The sequence below is a fragment of the Lutra lutra genome, chromosome 17 (genome assembly GCF_902655055.1).
Source record: "Lutra lutra chromosome 17, mLutLut1.2, whole genome shotgun sequence".
NCBI lineage: Eukaryota > Metazoa > Chordata > Mammalia > Carnivora > Mustelidae > Lutra > Lutra lutra.
In genome coordinates, this window is record NC_062294.1 from 23,475,859 (window position 1) to 23,492,324 (window position 16,466).

At 39.1% G+C, this 16,466-nt stretch overlaps 1 long non-coding RNA gene across 1 annotated transcript in view; it reads right to left on the reverse strand.

Moving 5' to 3' along the window:
• Positions 1-15,910, reverse strand: part of LOC125089800 (uncharacterized) — a 30,227-nt gene extending 14,317 nt beyond the window's left edge. Inside the window, exons 1-2 of the long non-coding RNA XR_007124066.1 lie at positions 15,778-15,910; positions 5,151-5,157 (exon numbers count right to left, since the gene is read on the reverse strand). This is a non-coding gene — a long non-coding RNA (uncharacterized LOC125089800). The remainder of the gene's footprint in view (positions 1-5,150; positions 5,158-15,777) is intronic.
• Between the last annotated feature and the right edge of the window lie 556 nt (positions 15,911-16,466).

The following is a 16,466-nucleotide window of genomic DNA, read 5'->3' on the forward strand; positions in this document are numbered from 1 at the left end:
CCTCTGCTTGCCTGGCTTCTCTAAACACTGCATGGAAGCAGGGCCTCTTCGGCTAAGCCAGGGAGAGCATTTTTGGCTTCCAGGAGTCTGAGTTAAGCTGTTGTGTCCAAGAGGTTATTATTTTGGTAGCCCATTAACAGACTGCAACACAAAAGTGTCTCCAACATTGTCACAGAGCATCTTAAAGCTCTGATATCCAGAGCAGTATGAATACTTTTTTTCTCTTTGAGAATCTTGTGGCATCTGAAAACCAAGACTTTATTCCTGGGTTAACCTTGACTTCTTTTATTTCTTTGCTTAGGCTGATGGGTTCTGCCTCCAAAAGCAGTATGGTCCCACAGGCAAGTAAGTGGTACACAGGTCCATCATACTGTCCCATTCAGGCTCTTTTTGGGATTTGAAAATATCTAGGCACTGTGACTGCACAAAAGATCACATTTTTCCAGATTCTAGCTAGAGATGCGAGGTGTAAATAGAGGAAGAAATATACAGGGACAAGAACTGGAGTTTCCTGAGTATACACATGCATCACTGTTTCCAGCATCACCTATGGAAAGGATGCATGTCTATGGACCCAAATATACCTTAATGCTTGACAGATATAACTCCCTAGTGAAGAAGAAAATTCCAGTTTCAGAGAGCCATAGCAATTGCAAAGTGATGTCCCCTATGTTCAGATCCCATTCTTGCCAACCCTCTCTCTAGTTACTGTTTACCACCCTATCCCAATCCTCCCCGCTGTCAAACACGTGCTAACTACTTTTGTTGGTAGAGGATAAAGCAATGAATGGAAGAGACCATAAAGTTCCCACCTTCCTGAAATTTCCATTCTTGTGAATGAAACAATCAAATAAATATTTAACACATTAGACTGTGACCCACACAATGGAAAAGAAGGAAATATCGGAAGGAGGATAAAGAATGCCAAAGGACGAGGGCTACTATCTTATGTGAGGTCATCTAGGAAGGCCTCACCAACAAGGTGGGTGTTTTAACAATGATCTGAGGAGGCAAGGACGTGATCTTCCTCACTGTTTGGAAGAAGACGTTCTCAAGTAGAGGGAACAGCAAATACAAAGACCCTGAAGTGGGAAAAAGAGCATTTATGGCAACTGAAGAAAAAGAAACACAGTGTCATTGAAGAGAGGTGAATAAGGCAGTTGAAGTTCAGGTCAGAAAGCAGCTGAGGGCCATGTTCTAGGGGGGCGCTTGACCATTGCAAATATATTGCTTTTTTACCCCAAATGAGATGTCAGGATTTTGGAGTGTTGAACAGTGGTTACATGATCTAATTTACATTTTACCAGGATCATTCTTTCTAGGATCTGACACAAAGGCCACAGATAAATGAAGTAGGGGATAGGATGGGAAGGGGCAATAAATAGTTTGTTGTGGGAAAATTAAAAGCATTTCTATGTGAGCTTGGAGAAAATCCACTGGGAGTGGTATTAGAATGTAGCAAAGAGGGGCACCTGGGTGGCTCAGTGGGTTAGGCCTCTGCCTTCGGCTCGGGTCATGATCCCAGTGTCCTGGGATCGAGCCCCGCATTGGGCTCTCTGCACCGCAGGGAGCCTGCCTCCACCTCTCTCTCTCTGCCTGCCTCTCTGCCTACTTGTGATCTCTGTCAAATAAATAAATAAAATCTTTAAAAAAAAAAAAAGAATGTAGCAAAGAAAAATAGGAGGATTGCTTCAATGATGAAAATGAAGAGGAGAAGGATGGGATTTAGTAGATTGGTGAGAGGACTGATTTATATGAGAAGCAAGACAATCAATCCAAATTAATGGGAGAGAGTACAGACCTATATATGGGACTACACCTAGAGGTGGATAAACAGGGTGGTTTGGTTATGTGGACGTTCTGTTTTCTTGGTAAAATAAGATTTAAGATTATTAGCTGGGAATGAGCACTAGGGGGTTCATATGCTCATATGCTTTTTTTTTTTTTTTTTAAAGATTTTATTTATTTATTTGACAGAGAGAGATCACAAGTAGACGGAGAGGCAGGCAGAGAGAGAGAGAGAGGGAAGCAGGCTTCTTGCTGAGCAGAGAGCCCGATGCGGGACTCGATCCCAGGACCCTGAGATCATGACCTGAGCCGAAGGCAGCAGCTTAACCCACTGAGCCACCCAGGCGCCCGCTCATATGCTTTTTTGATCACTTGGCTTTTTTCCCCCCAAACTCCTTCCTTTGTTCATGTCACCCTTCACGGAATGCATCACAGATCCTACCCACCCTATTCCCGCTGCAACTCTGGGCCATCTGTATTGTTGAACCGTCTGCAGGTACTGCACAAGTTTGCTTAGGAAAAGTCAGTGGGACTTCTATTGGAGTCATACTATGAAACTTTTAACACAAAGTCATTTTTATTTTCAGCCAGAGATGCCTAACCCTCTTTAAATGTTCTTCACAGAGGTAATCAGATACAGAATTCATATCTTTAGAAAAGCAGCCTTCCTCTTTCTCAAAGCAAACCAGGCACGTAAAGAAGCATTCTTGGGATGGCTGGCCCCACATAAAACTGGGTCATTATTACTTGTGTCCTTGCAGGTATTTTAGCCTTTAAATGGTGATACTATCATTTTAATTAAAGCTGAAGTTTCTTCAGCATTCAATTCAAAGGGAGACTGCAAGGCCCCATTCTACAACAGAAACTAAATCCCCAGTCCACGAGTAAAACAATATGTATGAATGAAGGTAGGCAGATCTGGGACCGTTTCAAAATTTGATGGTGGGAGATCATGTTACACAGGCATAACAGGGGTGCCCAGAACTATGCAAGTTATACTCATACCATTCTTTTTATGAAGTCTAAGATGAGATAAAATAAAAGCTAAAAACTGGGGGCTGTGTGGTGAGTAAAACAGACCCCGTAGAGAACCTTAACCTGCCTTTTTAAAAAATCTGAGTGATAGGAGTAATTTAATTAATATGCCAATTTTACACATAGAATATGGAGATACTTAGATTTTTAACTGATGCAAGTCCTATAAAATAATAAAATAATATGGACCAGTGTTTTGCAAGATCATCACTATTACCATTTTGAGCTGGAAATTTTGCTGTTGGAGGCTAGTCTGTGTGTCACTGTTTCACAGTATCACTGGCCTCTACACAATGGATGTCTCCTCCTAATTAACAAAACAAAATGTCACCCGACAGTGACAAATGTCCCTCAGAAGGCAACATCACCATCCTTCCTGGTTGAAAACCACTGATAGAGCCAAAGTGAAAGTGCCCAGCACAGTGCCTGGCATATGGTGTCTGCCCTAAAAAAATAATTTTATAAAAATAATAAAATCCAGGGGTGCCTGGGTGGCTCAGTGGGTTAAAGCCTCTGCCTTCAGCTCAGGTCATGATCCCAGGGTCCTGGGATCGAGTCCCACATCAGTCTCTCGGCTCAGCAGGGAGCCTGCCTCCCCTACTCTCTCTCTGCCTGCCTCTCTGCCTACTTGTGATCTCTGTCAAATAAATAAATAAAATCTTAATAATAATAATAATCGGGGGCGCCTGGGTGGCTCAGTGGGTTAAGCCGCTGCCTTCGGCTCAGGTCATGATCCCAGGTCCTGGGTTCGAGCCCCACATGGGGCTCTCTGCTCAGCAGGGAGCCTGCTTCCTCCTCTCTCTCTGCCTGCCTCTCTGCCTACTTGTGATTTCTCTCTGTCAAATAAATAAATAAAAATCTTTAAAAAAAAATAATAATAATAATAAAACCCAGACCTTTTCCTTTCACTATTGCCAGCACAATAGAGCAAGGATTTTTTTTTCTCAGTAAAGTTTTTGTTTTAACAGTTTTTAAAACTTTATTGAGAAAGAACCAATAGATACAATTATATGTATTTGAAATATACAGTGTGATGATTTGATATACATATATTGTAAAACAATGACCAAGATCAAGATAATTTACATGTCCATTATCTCACACAGTTAACTCTTCTGTGTGTGTGGTAAGAATGCTTCAGATCTGCTTTCAGCAATTTCCACGTATGTAGTACCCTGTGATGAGCTACAGTCACTATACTGTGGATTAGAACCTAAGAACGTACTCATTTTATAACTGAAGACTTGAACCCTTTGACCTACATCACCCCAGTTCCCCCTCCCCAGAGCCCCCCGCAAACCCCATTCTATTCTCTGCTTCTGTGAAACTTAAGTTCTATACAACATGTCAATATTCCAGTAAATTATGTAGTGTCTGTCTCTCTTAGAGACTCATCAATTCTTGGACAGAGTGTTTCCTTGAACCTGGCAGGTGGGGCCTGTATTTGGGGCTTTGTGCCTCAGGGGCCTCCATACTTTAGAGGATCTTTTGAAATTTTCTAAATCCCCTCCAGAGCCTCAGAGCCACCAGGCTGACAGTGACAAATAGTGTCATGAACCGGGGCCAGAACACACATCAAGTCCAGTGCTCGGGGCCTTGCTTGCTTCGGGGATGGCCTTGTTTGGGTACATGACAAAACTGAATATAGGATCCTTCAGCTTGCTTGTGCCCACTTCTCCCGGGAATCCTCTCTGGGGTTGTGGTGTTCGATTATTGATATAAACTTTATCAACGGATTGATACAATTGCCAAAATGATCAGAGGATATATAAACCAGAGGCTATTCATCTAAGTGACACTGCGAACTTCCAGGTGTCTCCGATGACCCTGAACAAATCTGTGTATGTGTCTAAATATAAATTATATAAATTATTCTTGGGAGAGTGTCCCTAGATTTCCTCTGATTCTGAAAGGATCGGTAATAGGGTTTCCATGACAGCCTTGGAAAAGAATTCACGTTTGGAAAACCGGAGTCCACTTGGAGCATCTAGGTACTTACATGTTAACCTTCCAAAGGTGTTTATCTTCTGGAAGTTTAAGTGATTTCCCAAGTTGTCTGCAAAGGCTTTCAAATTTTATGGATAATTTGTGAAACACACAAAGACTTTGACATTTCTGAAGGTAAGTTAGCAGGTTTAAAGTTGCAATAATCTATTTTTCATCTCGTTTAGGTCTCAGAAAAAGCCTTAGTCTGATCTCTTTTTCAGAAACATCCTTAGTTCCCTTTTTGAAAAAGTCTCTCTTTGATACAGGTGGCCTTATAGAAAGAAACTCATGGCATATTTTCCTGTACCTTGTTGCGTATCAGATCTGCTATATATACCTACTAAAGGTCTTCCGTGGGCCAGATAATCTTTGCTTTCTTGAATTTTAAATGTTAACACTTCATTAAGGGAGGTTTAATTAAAGTTCTCAGGCTAGACACTCTATGACAGTTGGGTATTTGTACTACTTAATCCATGACATTCTCTTTCAGTATATGTACTCTTAACATGTCTTGGCCATATAGCCTTGTACAATACATTTCAAATTCCTATTGTTCCATTACTATTTCTACTCACCCATTTTCAAAAAAGCACTCTCTTTTTAATCCTGTTGATGCCTGTGTTCCTGCAAGACTTGTTAATGTACTACAGTCAACACAGAAATGAGATATCAAAAAATTTTGGAGCTAGAAGGAGAACTAACATTTACGAAACATCAACAACGGGCCCAACAAAAATCTCATTTATACTTTATGGTAGTTCTGTGCTATTGTTACCAGCAATCCCATTTTAAAGGTGATGAGACTAAGGTTCAAAGGAACACTAAACTCGTTATTTCTAGGTATAGAAGCAAGACTCCAATCCATAAGTCACCAAAGCACAAAATTTTCCTCAGGTTATTTTGAAATATTTCAAAAGAGAGCGGAAAATAATAAAAGGGTCCTTGTTGGGGAAATAAAGGTCAGGAACCACAGGACCATCTGGCCATGGTCTTCCAAACCCACAGAGTTTATTAAATAATAATTGACTAGCTATTTATTATTAATCAAAAACATATACAACCCAGAGATTATAACCTTTTTTATTTACATGAGGAAGCCAAAGTTATCAGGCTTAGTTCAAATAAGAAGACCCATATTAGCAAAAATATGAGGATGCTTTGGCCCAGGCAGGGATTTCCCCAGTTTTATCTATGATTCTTAATATATTTTTAAAATCTATTTTTTAAAAAATAGGGTAAAGAGCCTCATTGTTATCCCTGTAGACTTTTTTTTAAAAAAATTTTGAAATTTAGGAACTTGATCTGGAATCAATGGTTGGTTGACCTTCTACTTATTTGAGTAAATAAACCTTATTTCCACAAATGCCATAAGAAATTAAATGAAGAGCTAGAATTAAAACCAACATACTCTGTCCCCCTGACCATTATTCTCATGATTACTTTGTCCTTTTGTCTCTTCTTTCATGACCCAAATACTATCTAACATTGCATCTATTTTATTTCTTTAGCCTCACCTCCATATATACTTTTTTTGGTATTTTTTTTGCCCACAAAAGTCTTAGTATAAAATCTAAGAGATGAGGTCACAGTTCTAGAGAAATGGTATAACTAGCAAAGGGAATCCTAGATGTTTATTTTTAGTCATGTTGCTTAAGGCAGTTTAAATAAGATGTCCCTCTCTAGTGAATTCAAAAAGTCTACTAATTTAAGAAAGTTTATAAAAATAAAATAGAAAGGAAAAGATGGTGAGAGATTTACTGGCTTATATAACTCAACAGTTAAGGGATAGTCACTTGTGGCTCCGCCAGATTCAGGCACTCCAAACATTTTTGCTGAGCTCTGTATCTCCTGCATTTCTTGGTGCTGCTGTCTTCTGTGCAGATTTCATTCTTGAGAAGACCTTACTCATGCACTTTGGAAGATGTCCAAAAGTAGACCTAGGTTTAAGTGGTTTTTGGAACTTCCCTTCCTGGATTTACTAGACTTACTATACTTTGAAATGAATCTGAAGAGCACTGCTCTGGTCATGTCTACCCTGCTCAGACTGGTAGCTATGGACACAAAGGATACCCTGTTTGCTATGTCAAGTCCCTTCATTATACCTGCAGCCACTGTGATTGGCAGTCTACAAAAAACATGTGAGGTGGGCAAGAGGTAGTTCCCTAAGCTAAGGGATCATGGGTAAACATCTTCTATTGCGACTTTCCACGGGAAGCCCAAGGGTATTATAAAAGGTCCTTTCTTTGACAAAGGTCATTTCCACAGCAGACTCTCTCATTGAAGGTGAATCTGCTGTTTACCTTCAAATGGGTCAGAACGAAATTCAGTAACCCACATTTTGCTTAAGGTTTGACTGACCCTAAAAATAAACGTTACATAATTTATATCCTTACGTAGTCGGAACCTAGCATGTGTGTCTTTTTCTAATGCCACAAATGGAAAATCGCTTGGCCTATTCTTTCATGAAGTAATGATCATATCAATGATACCTGTAATATCAGTATCAATGCACCTTCCAAAAGAGGAGCATCAGAAAGTCTTGTTTCCACCCTCAAGATATTTTATATATTTCTTATTGTAATATGTAGTTTAAGGCATAGAAAGCCCAATTACTTAGGTGAAAATCAGTCTCTACATAAGATTTCTGGACTGCCTGCTTCAGATTCTCTTGGAATGAGAGGTAACAAGGAGATTATAGTCCTCTGTCTCTAAATTCCTGGGGGATTAGGGGGAAATAATTTGCATTTTAACAAGCACCACTGTATACGAAGTGTCTGGGATGAGAAATAGTAAAACCCAGATGAATAAGGTACAGGCTAGCCGTACTCCTCAACTTTTAATCTTTTCCATATGTTCACTTACCTGTATTTATTCATCCCTGTATCACTAAGCATCTAAAACAGCTCCAGGCATTTGATAGGAGTTCAATAAGATGTACTCACTTTTCTCAAGGAAGGAGAGATTGGCAAGAAAATCAATGATTATAATGCAAAATATCAAGTGCTTTGATGGAAGAAGTAGAACAGAGAAGAAGAACCTAATCAAGTCTCAAGAGGTGCTATGGAGTATTTACATAAGAAGATACGGGAGAAAATTCACAGTGGACCTCTTACACTCCTACACATCTTTCTGAGTATGTCAAAATTGCAAGGCCCCAGTTCTCATGGTTCTTGCACCCAGACAACTTCTCAGGATTGATTATGTACTTGTAAATTCTGAAAATGAGAAAACAGAGTGCACAGCACTGTGAGGTCCTACACTGCACCTGGGCTGCTTCTGTTAACAGGCTTGCTTACATTTGCTATAAAAGGAGAGGAAATTTACCCTAAAACTGTACTCAACAATACACAGACACATAGGCATAAAGAAATTCATCATAGCATTGTTCATAACTGCTTATAATCTCCTATATGTCCTTACAATGAGGAGTTGACAAAATTCTGTTACATCCACACAATGGACTACTATGTAGCTACATACAAAAAAATGAAATTCTATGAATAAATAAAAAGAGATTTCTAGGATATATTCTTAAGTGCAAAAACAAAATATATTAGTATCTTTATCATGCTATCTTTTTGTAAGAACAAGAGTTTATCTACAGGGAGTGGGTGAGAACAAAGTGAAAAATGACAAAAGAAATGTGAAGAGGGATGAGGACACTTCTCTGACTATACCTTCAGTACAGTCCTGACCTCTGGAACCATGTTTATGTGTTGTACATTCTAGAATGATGAGTTCCTAAAAAATTAACAAGACTGGGTACAAACCCCAAAATCACAAAAACAAATCAATCAAACCTTATTTCAAATGAATAACACAATCTCACCAAAATGGGAAACAGAAAATAATTTTGAACATAATATTTATAGAACTGTAAATAAATATTGAACTCTAGTTAAGAGGTGTTTTATTTTACAGTAATATAGGTTAACAATTCTGACACTACATTTTGTATATTCTAGGATGAAGCAAATTCATTAATATATTATAGATAGGTATCTGCCATTTACCTTCAAATGGCTCAGAATAAAATTTATAATTATATACATGGATGCATGGATGCATCTGTGTGTATGTGTACGCATGTGCATGTGTGTGTGGATATCCATGAGTGTGTGTGTGTATTACAAGGACAAATGTAAATTACAAATAAAAGGCTTAATTCTCCTGGTTGAAAATAAGGGAGGTAAAGCCCTCCTTTTACCTTAGAGCATTTATTTTAAAATATATGTCATTGTAAGTTCTTTCTCCATCTTTTTGAAATGCATATAGATCTTTCACAAAGCTAAATATGTCTCTTGCTAGCTTTATAACTCAGGACTGTCCCTCAAGAACCTGGGAACAATTTCTTTGAAATGTAATCATCAAGGAAGATAGAAAGCCTCCTTATCTCCCAGTTTCTGTGGTGGGGTAAGGACCCTAACTTTGGTGTTCTCCTTCATACCAATGTAAAAATAGCTCTTATCATAAACACTTGAAGAATTTATTTTTCCTTTAGTTAAAGCTAATTAATTAACAGAGATGGTCATCCCAATTACCAAGTGAATTTAGTATGAAGCATGTGTAATAGTGCTGTCAAGTCTTCATACTTGAGGACTAGGTATGGCTTATCTTAAGAACACATACACAATGGCTATATTGTATCTTCTTGGCTATAGGAAAGGAGTGAGACTTCTATCTGCCTAGGCAATCTCTTAGCACGTTGCCTGTGATGTACATCACATTCTGGTTGCATGCTTATTCAACAATACAGACTATTTTCTTTCTGAGGAGTGACATCAGCAAGATGGCCAGAAAAGACAACCTTCACTTATATTCCCCAATCAGCAACAACAACTTAGCATTCACCCATGGACAAAAGTGTCTTTGTGAGAGCAATGGGATCCAGGGGGAGCCTCACTTACCTATACAACGGGTAACAGGCAGATGGAACTCAGTCCTGGCTGTAGACTCTGCAGTGGCCTGTACATCAGCTCCAGCCTCTGACTGTGGCACTCCGGGAATCCCTGGAGAGTGCTGTCTTAGACTGTTACCCACAGACGAGAAGGCCTTTGTGGAAGTCCAGGAGCACAGTGGAGAAATTCCAGCACACTGTTAGAAAGAGAGAGAGAAACAAACACACAAACAAACAAACACACAAACACAAAGTTGAATACAGTGAAGAGGGTAAAAGGAACTATTTGACTTTGCTCATGTGACCTCTTGCCCAAAGAGGCATAGCACACTCCCAAGAAGACCTTCTTCAGCCCTAAGTTTCTTCCGCTTCTTCAGGGGTAAGTGAGGGTGTGAGAGCATGAAAGTATACACCCCTGTCTCTGCGGCAGGGTGGGATGCTGCCAAAGACAAGAGATAACAAGTACTGGTGAGGATAGAAAGAAAAGGAGACTCTTGTGCACTGCTGGTGGGAATGCAAACTGGTGCAACCATGACAGAAAACAGTAGAGATGTTCCTCAAAAAATTAAAACTAGAACTACCACCTGACTCAGCAATCCTGCTTCTGGGTATACATCCAAAGGAAATAAAATCAGGACATCGAAGAGATATCTGCATTCCCATCATCACTGCGGCATTAGTCACAATAGCTAAGATATGGGACCCACCTGCCCATGTATAGGTGAATGATTGGATAAATAAGATGTGCTTCTATGCATATCACTTTCAATATCGATATTTATATCCACCATACTGTATTATGCATTTGAATGTTGCTAAAAGAGTAGATCTTAAATTTCCTCACCATAAAAAAGAAAGAGTAATTATGTGAATGGATGGAGGTGTTAACTAATCCTACTGTGGTTATCATTGTGTAATACATAAGTGTATCAAATCATTACATTGTAGACCTTAAAGGTTATATATTTTCAGAAAATTTAGGATTCCCTATGCTACCTATACTAGAGTTTCCTCTCCATAAGACACGCCCCTCCCCCCACATGTGCAGGATTCACCTGGCCCTTCATGCTGACCCCTAGGGTTGAGATTCAGGGTAATCAGCATGAATGGATAGCCATTAGGAAGATCATCGTGATTAGTGTAGGATGCTTGCACCAACTGGTGTTCTTAGTACATATGTTAATAAAGTGTTGTGATAAAGCATGTGCAGTGAGGGGAATGCTGTCTTAGTGAAGTAGAAGTCATCAGAGAGAAAATGAGAAGGTAGGATTCTTGACATAGTCCATGTCCCCCAGGAAGCTGAGAAGGCTATAAATGTCAGTTATTAGAACTGCTGGCAATATTACAGTTCTAGTAGGGACCGGGGTCTGTGCTGGTTTCATCAAGAAGACGAATCAAGCATACTTTGTCAGGTGGGATAAGTTACTTGGACCATCAAGCAGTTACTAACACTGTAAGTCACTCAGATAGACCTTACTTCAAATTTTAGCTTTAGCCACATGCATGATCTAATATAGTCCTCACATGGAGGCATGTTATAGGAAAGAAAACTATATGAAGGTTAAGTAACTGAATGAAGCCCAACATATTTAGTGCTGTGCTTGGTGTGTAACAAATATTAATTTCAATATATACTAATTATTACAATGGAGAGGAAGAGGATGATTCCATGATTACCTATGTAAACTACTGAGCACAAAACCAAACAGAATATTCCTAAACCTCTCAAAATTCATACACAATGGTGAGAAAAAACACGTTATAGATTAGGAAGCAGACTCAGAAATGTTAATTGACTTGCCCAAGGTTACACACCATGATTGATGAAGCTGGAATGTGCATTCATATCTGTCTCAGTACAAAGGCAATATCTGAATGACATTTCACATATCTATACTGAGCTCCATCATTATTCAAGTGTTTTACGCAGGCTATGCAAAAGTCCCTCCTCCCTCCCAAAAAACTAACCAGAATAGCCTCAGAGTACTTGGTTTCCACACATAAGTGCCCCTTCCTTGAAGCAGTATTGTTGCCTTTATACAAAATGAGCACGCTTTCTGGTCTCACAAGTATATCTGTGAGAGACACCATGTAGTTCTGACATCTGTTACTAATTTGTGACTTTAGGGCTCAAAATGCTTTAAAATAAATGAAGCACCATCAGATGTGTTTAGATGAGGAAGCTGAGAAAATGCAGTTCCTTTTTTTTCTCCCTGCTATAAATCTAATATTTGATAAATAGCCGTTATATGTCAGTCCCCAACAAAGACTTTACACATCTTGGCTCACTTCATGTTGTTTTTTTTTTTTTTTTAAGATTTTATTTATTTATTTGACAGACAGAGATCACAGGTAGGCAGAGAGGCAGGCAGAAAGAGAGGAGGAAGCAGGCTCCCTGCTGAACAGAGAGCCTGATGCGGGGGCTCGATCCTAGGACCCTGGGACCACGACCTGAGCCGATGGTAGAGGCTTTAACCCACTGAGCCACCCAGGCATCCCTTACTTCATGTTTTAAAATTAACTTCTGACTTGGTTGTTTTAATATAATGTCAGCTATTTTAAATGTAGCATCACCATTACACTTTTACTGGTGGGAGTCAGAATCTTAATTTCAGTAATCACATTTGTGCACAAGTGTATGCACACACTCACACACAAACATCAGAGTAAAGAAGGATATAGCATGCTACTTTTTAACATTTGGTCAAGATAAGTTGTATGAGGGAAAGAAGGACAAAAGTTGCCATTGTAATATTCAACGGATCCTCATAATCTCAAAAGACATGTGTCCTTTTAGTTAGATTTCAGATCACTCACACTGGTCTTCATTATTAATCTACTGAGACAAAATGACATTTGTTTCCTTGGATCAAAGAAAACTAATCCCTCCAGTCTCCCAGTCCTACTGTTTCTCCTCCTTTCTCTATTCAGCTTTGTTCCGTTAGGCACCCCTCTGAATGGGTGAGTGGAATTGATTAGATGTTTGTCAAAACTTTAACAAAACAAAGATGGAAGCTCTAATCAGGGATTATGACTATAGTCATGCAAAAAAAAAAGTCACTAATAACACAATTCAGGGATGAGCACAACACCTTTTCTTCACCTTTATTAGTCTAGCTTATTATATGCATCCCTGAAGGTTGGCCAGAGATGGTGGGGGAGGGAAAAATGCTGCGTGCCTACACATAGGTGAGGAACAAGTTCTTGGTATTTATTACTTTTAAAGATTTTGTTTATTTATTTGAGAGTGAGTGAGCGAGAGTCTGAGCATACACTGGGGAAGGGGGAGGGAGACAGAAACGGAGAGAGAGAATCCCAAGCAGACTCTGAGCTGAGCTGAGAGTGGAGGCTGGTGCGGGTTTTGAGCTCAGATCCTGAGATCATGACCTGAGCTGAAACCAAGAGCGAGATGTTCAACCGACTGAGCCACCCAGGCACCCCTAATTTCTTGGTATTTAAATGTCTTGCTCAGTGTAATCTCTTCCACTGGGCCCTCCAGCCTCTCTCTCTCTCTCTCTCTCATCTTTATCTTAATCTGTGCCCCAAAAGACTTTCCTTTTGCAGTGTCTCAATGGGTTCTCCATGCTCTAGGTCATGGTTGAGTTAGACCAGTGAGAGATATGGGAAGGAAACCGTAGGATAATAGGACAGTGGAGTTAAGACAGGTAGTCCACAGTGCCCTGTCCATGGTGTGCCATTGGTCTGGTTATCTCATGGCCATAGCTCCCTAGGTGACCCTCTCTCATCAGTTTCTCTCAGCACTCAGATATTGACTCCGTATCCTGACTCTCTTATGCCTAGAAGTATATCTCCCCACTGTACAAGCCCTAAAGTATTGTAGCATCTATTATTTCTTCTTCTGAATGCTTCTGGTATTCTTCCCAAATAGCCTGTTTTAGCCTTCTCCTCAAGCTACCCAGTTGGGAGGGCACCACCTTTTCATGTCATGACCATGACTGACAGACTCAAACATATCCATCCTAATACAAAAGCCAAAAGTCCTTCTTGGGGAGATCACAGAGCAATGTCTAAGTGTTAATGGGTCTGTTTGACTCCCCCCGCCTTTTTTTTCCCTGAAGCAATTAGTATAGTTCCAGGTACCAAATGAATATTAAATAAACACTTAATGAATAAATGAGTCCTGAATGAATGAATGAGTGGATGAGTAAATGAAGAGATGGATGAATGAATAATAAAAAACATGAGATCGTCATTTAGCCATTCACCTTCTAAAAGCAAAGACATGGTTCTGCTGATATTTCTTATTCTTTTAAAAAATATTTATTTATTTTAGGGATTGAGAGAGAGCACAAGCAGGGAGGGAAGGGTCAGAGGGAGAGGGAGAGAATCTCAAGCAGATTCCCTGCTGAGCTTGGAATCAGTCTTAGGGCTTAATCCCATAACCCTGAGATCAGGACCTAAGCCCAAATCACAAGTTGGTTGCTTAATGATTGAGACACTCAGGCACCCCTCTGCTAATTTCTTTTTCTTTTTTTAAAATTTATTTGAGAAACAGAGAGAGTGGGTGCAAGCACAGGTGGAGGGGGGAAGGGCAGAGAAAGGGGAAGCAGACTCCTCGCTGAGCAGGGAGCCCAACATGGGGGCCCAATGCCAGGACTTTGGGATCATGACCTGGGCCAAAGGCAGATGCTTGACTAAGTCACCCAGGAGCCCCTGATTTTTCTTATAATTTATAAGTTTAATTGCCTGTGAAAGATGTAGATCTTAGACAATGAATGTCCATATCTATGCAATTTTTACCCTCTTTCATCTCCAGTGGTTAAGTGACACATCTTTTTCCTTGAGGCTTCTGATTGTTATTTGCTTTATCATCTTCAGGCACTTAAAGATACAAACCTTTCAATATAATTAAAACTGGGTTTCAATTAATGTTACAAACTTCCAACTGGATAGGAGCTATTTTTTTCCTTTGTTTCTATTTTTTTATATTTATACATTCTAAGAAGTGAAGTTTGGTATTGATGTTTGATCAGTTATTTACTGTTTTTAATAGTGTTGTTATTAGTTACATGAATATGAGTTTTATCTTGGCCTATAGGACATTGAGATATAAAGTCAGAATACTTATTTAGGAAAGATGTCATAACATAGGGATTTAGATATACAAAAACTTTCTGAATGAATATTCAGAGTCATTTAATGGGAATAAATCACTACAGTAAGAAATAAATAAAATCTTTTAAAAAAAGAATATTAAGCAAAATCTTATAATTCTGTGATAATTAATTTTAACATTTTAATGAGCATATAATTAAAAAGCAAATATCCTTTTTTTTAAGATTTTATTTATTTATTTGACAGAGAGAGATCACAAGTAGACGGAGAGGCAGGCAGAGAGAGAGAGAGAGAGAGGGAAGCAGGCTCCCTGCTGAGCAGAGAGCCCGATGCGGGACTCGATCCCAGGACCCTGAGATCATGACCTGAGCCGAAGGCAGTGGCTTAACCCACTGAGCCACCCAGGCGCCCAGCAAATATCCTTTTATCAACCCATCCCACTCCCCAGAATTAATTATTTTAATTTATATAAAACCTACTTAATATGAACATTATGAAGGTTACATTAACAGAGAAAAATCTGGTGCTCAGAGATACTAGGTAACTTGTACATGATTACTCACTACATGGAGTCAGGCATTAAACCCAAAGAATTTAATTCAATGGACTGTTAGTCTTCTCCCTATAATGGTTCCTTTTTCATGGGTTTTTCCGGAAATGCAATTGTCTTTGTCACCACATATAGATATACTTCATTTTATAGTCTATATATCATTTTATAAAGTACTGTATTTTCTTTAGATGGTGAAAAACTTTAAAATACTATAAATGTTCATCAGTAGGTAACAATCATAAACAATTCCACAATATTCTTATACATACTGTTGGAAATGGGCAAAGATATCTGTAGAATAAAATTATACTTGTAGTTTTACTAACACAAAGGCTCTGCGCACTTCAAGTTTGGCCAATATTGCACAAGTGTCAAATTTGAATAAATATATATTATCAGCAATGATGTATAGGAGTTTATATTTCAGCGTATCTGCTTCAACACAAAAGAAATTTGTTATGCTCTTCGAGCAGAAGGCTATTGGGCTGACTTTGCTAACCCATCATCTGGTTTGGCATTTTTTGGACCATATACGAACAACACTCTTTTTGAAACAGATGAATGCTATCGATATTAAATATTACTAGATATTAAACATCAACTACTTTCCACCTATCATATTAGTTGGCTTAATCTGGAAATGTAGGGTTGCTGTCAGTTTCTAGGGAAAAAAAATCTCATTGAAATACTGATTTAATACTTTCATCAATAAGTAAGTCTTTCCAGCAAGGAAAAAAAAAATGCCTTACTTTTTTTTTTTTTAAGATCGCACTTGAAACTATTTCAAAATCTTTGAGACCTTGCATTGACATGTTTGTCTCCAGCATGTGATTTTTCTCACTAGTAGAGCAAGACGTAAGCAAATATCACTTAAACACCCCTTTTCAAATAAAATAGCATAAAGTGGAAACAAATGAAGTTGCCTTTTAGACAGATGCAAGCTGTCCGCCCAGCATATGACCTTTTCTCTGAACTTTCTTCTCAAGCTACCCCAGAGGGTGGCATATAAAATAGTAAGGATTCTGCAGCAGTGTGGGGAGGATCGGGGGGTCGTGTTCACATCTGAGCCAGAAAGACACCCGACAGCCTCTTTCCAAGTAGAGAACACCAGCTTTTAGCCATACATTTAAA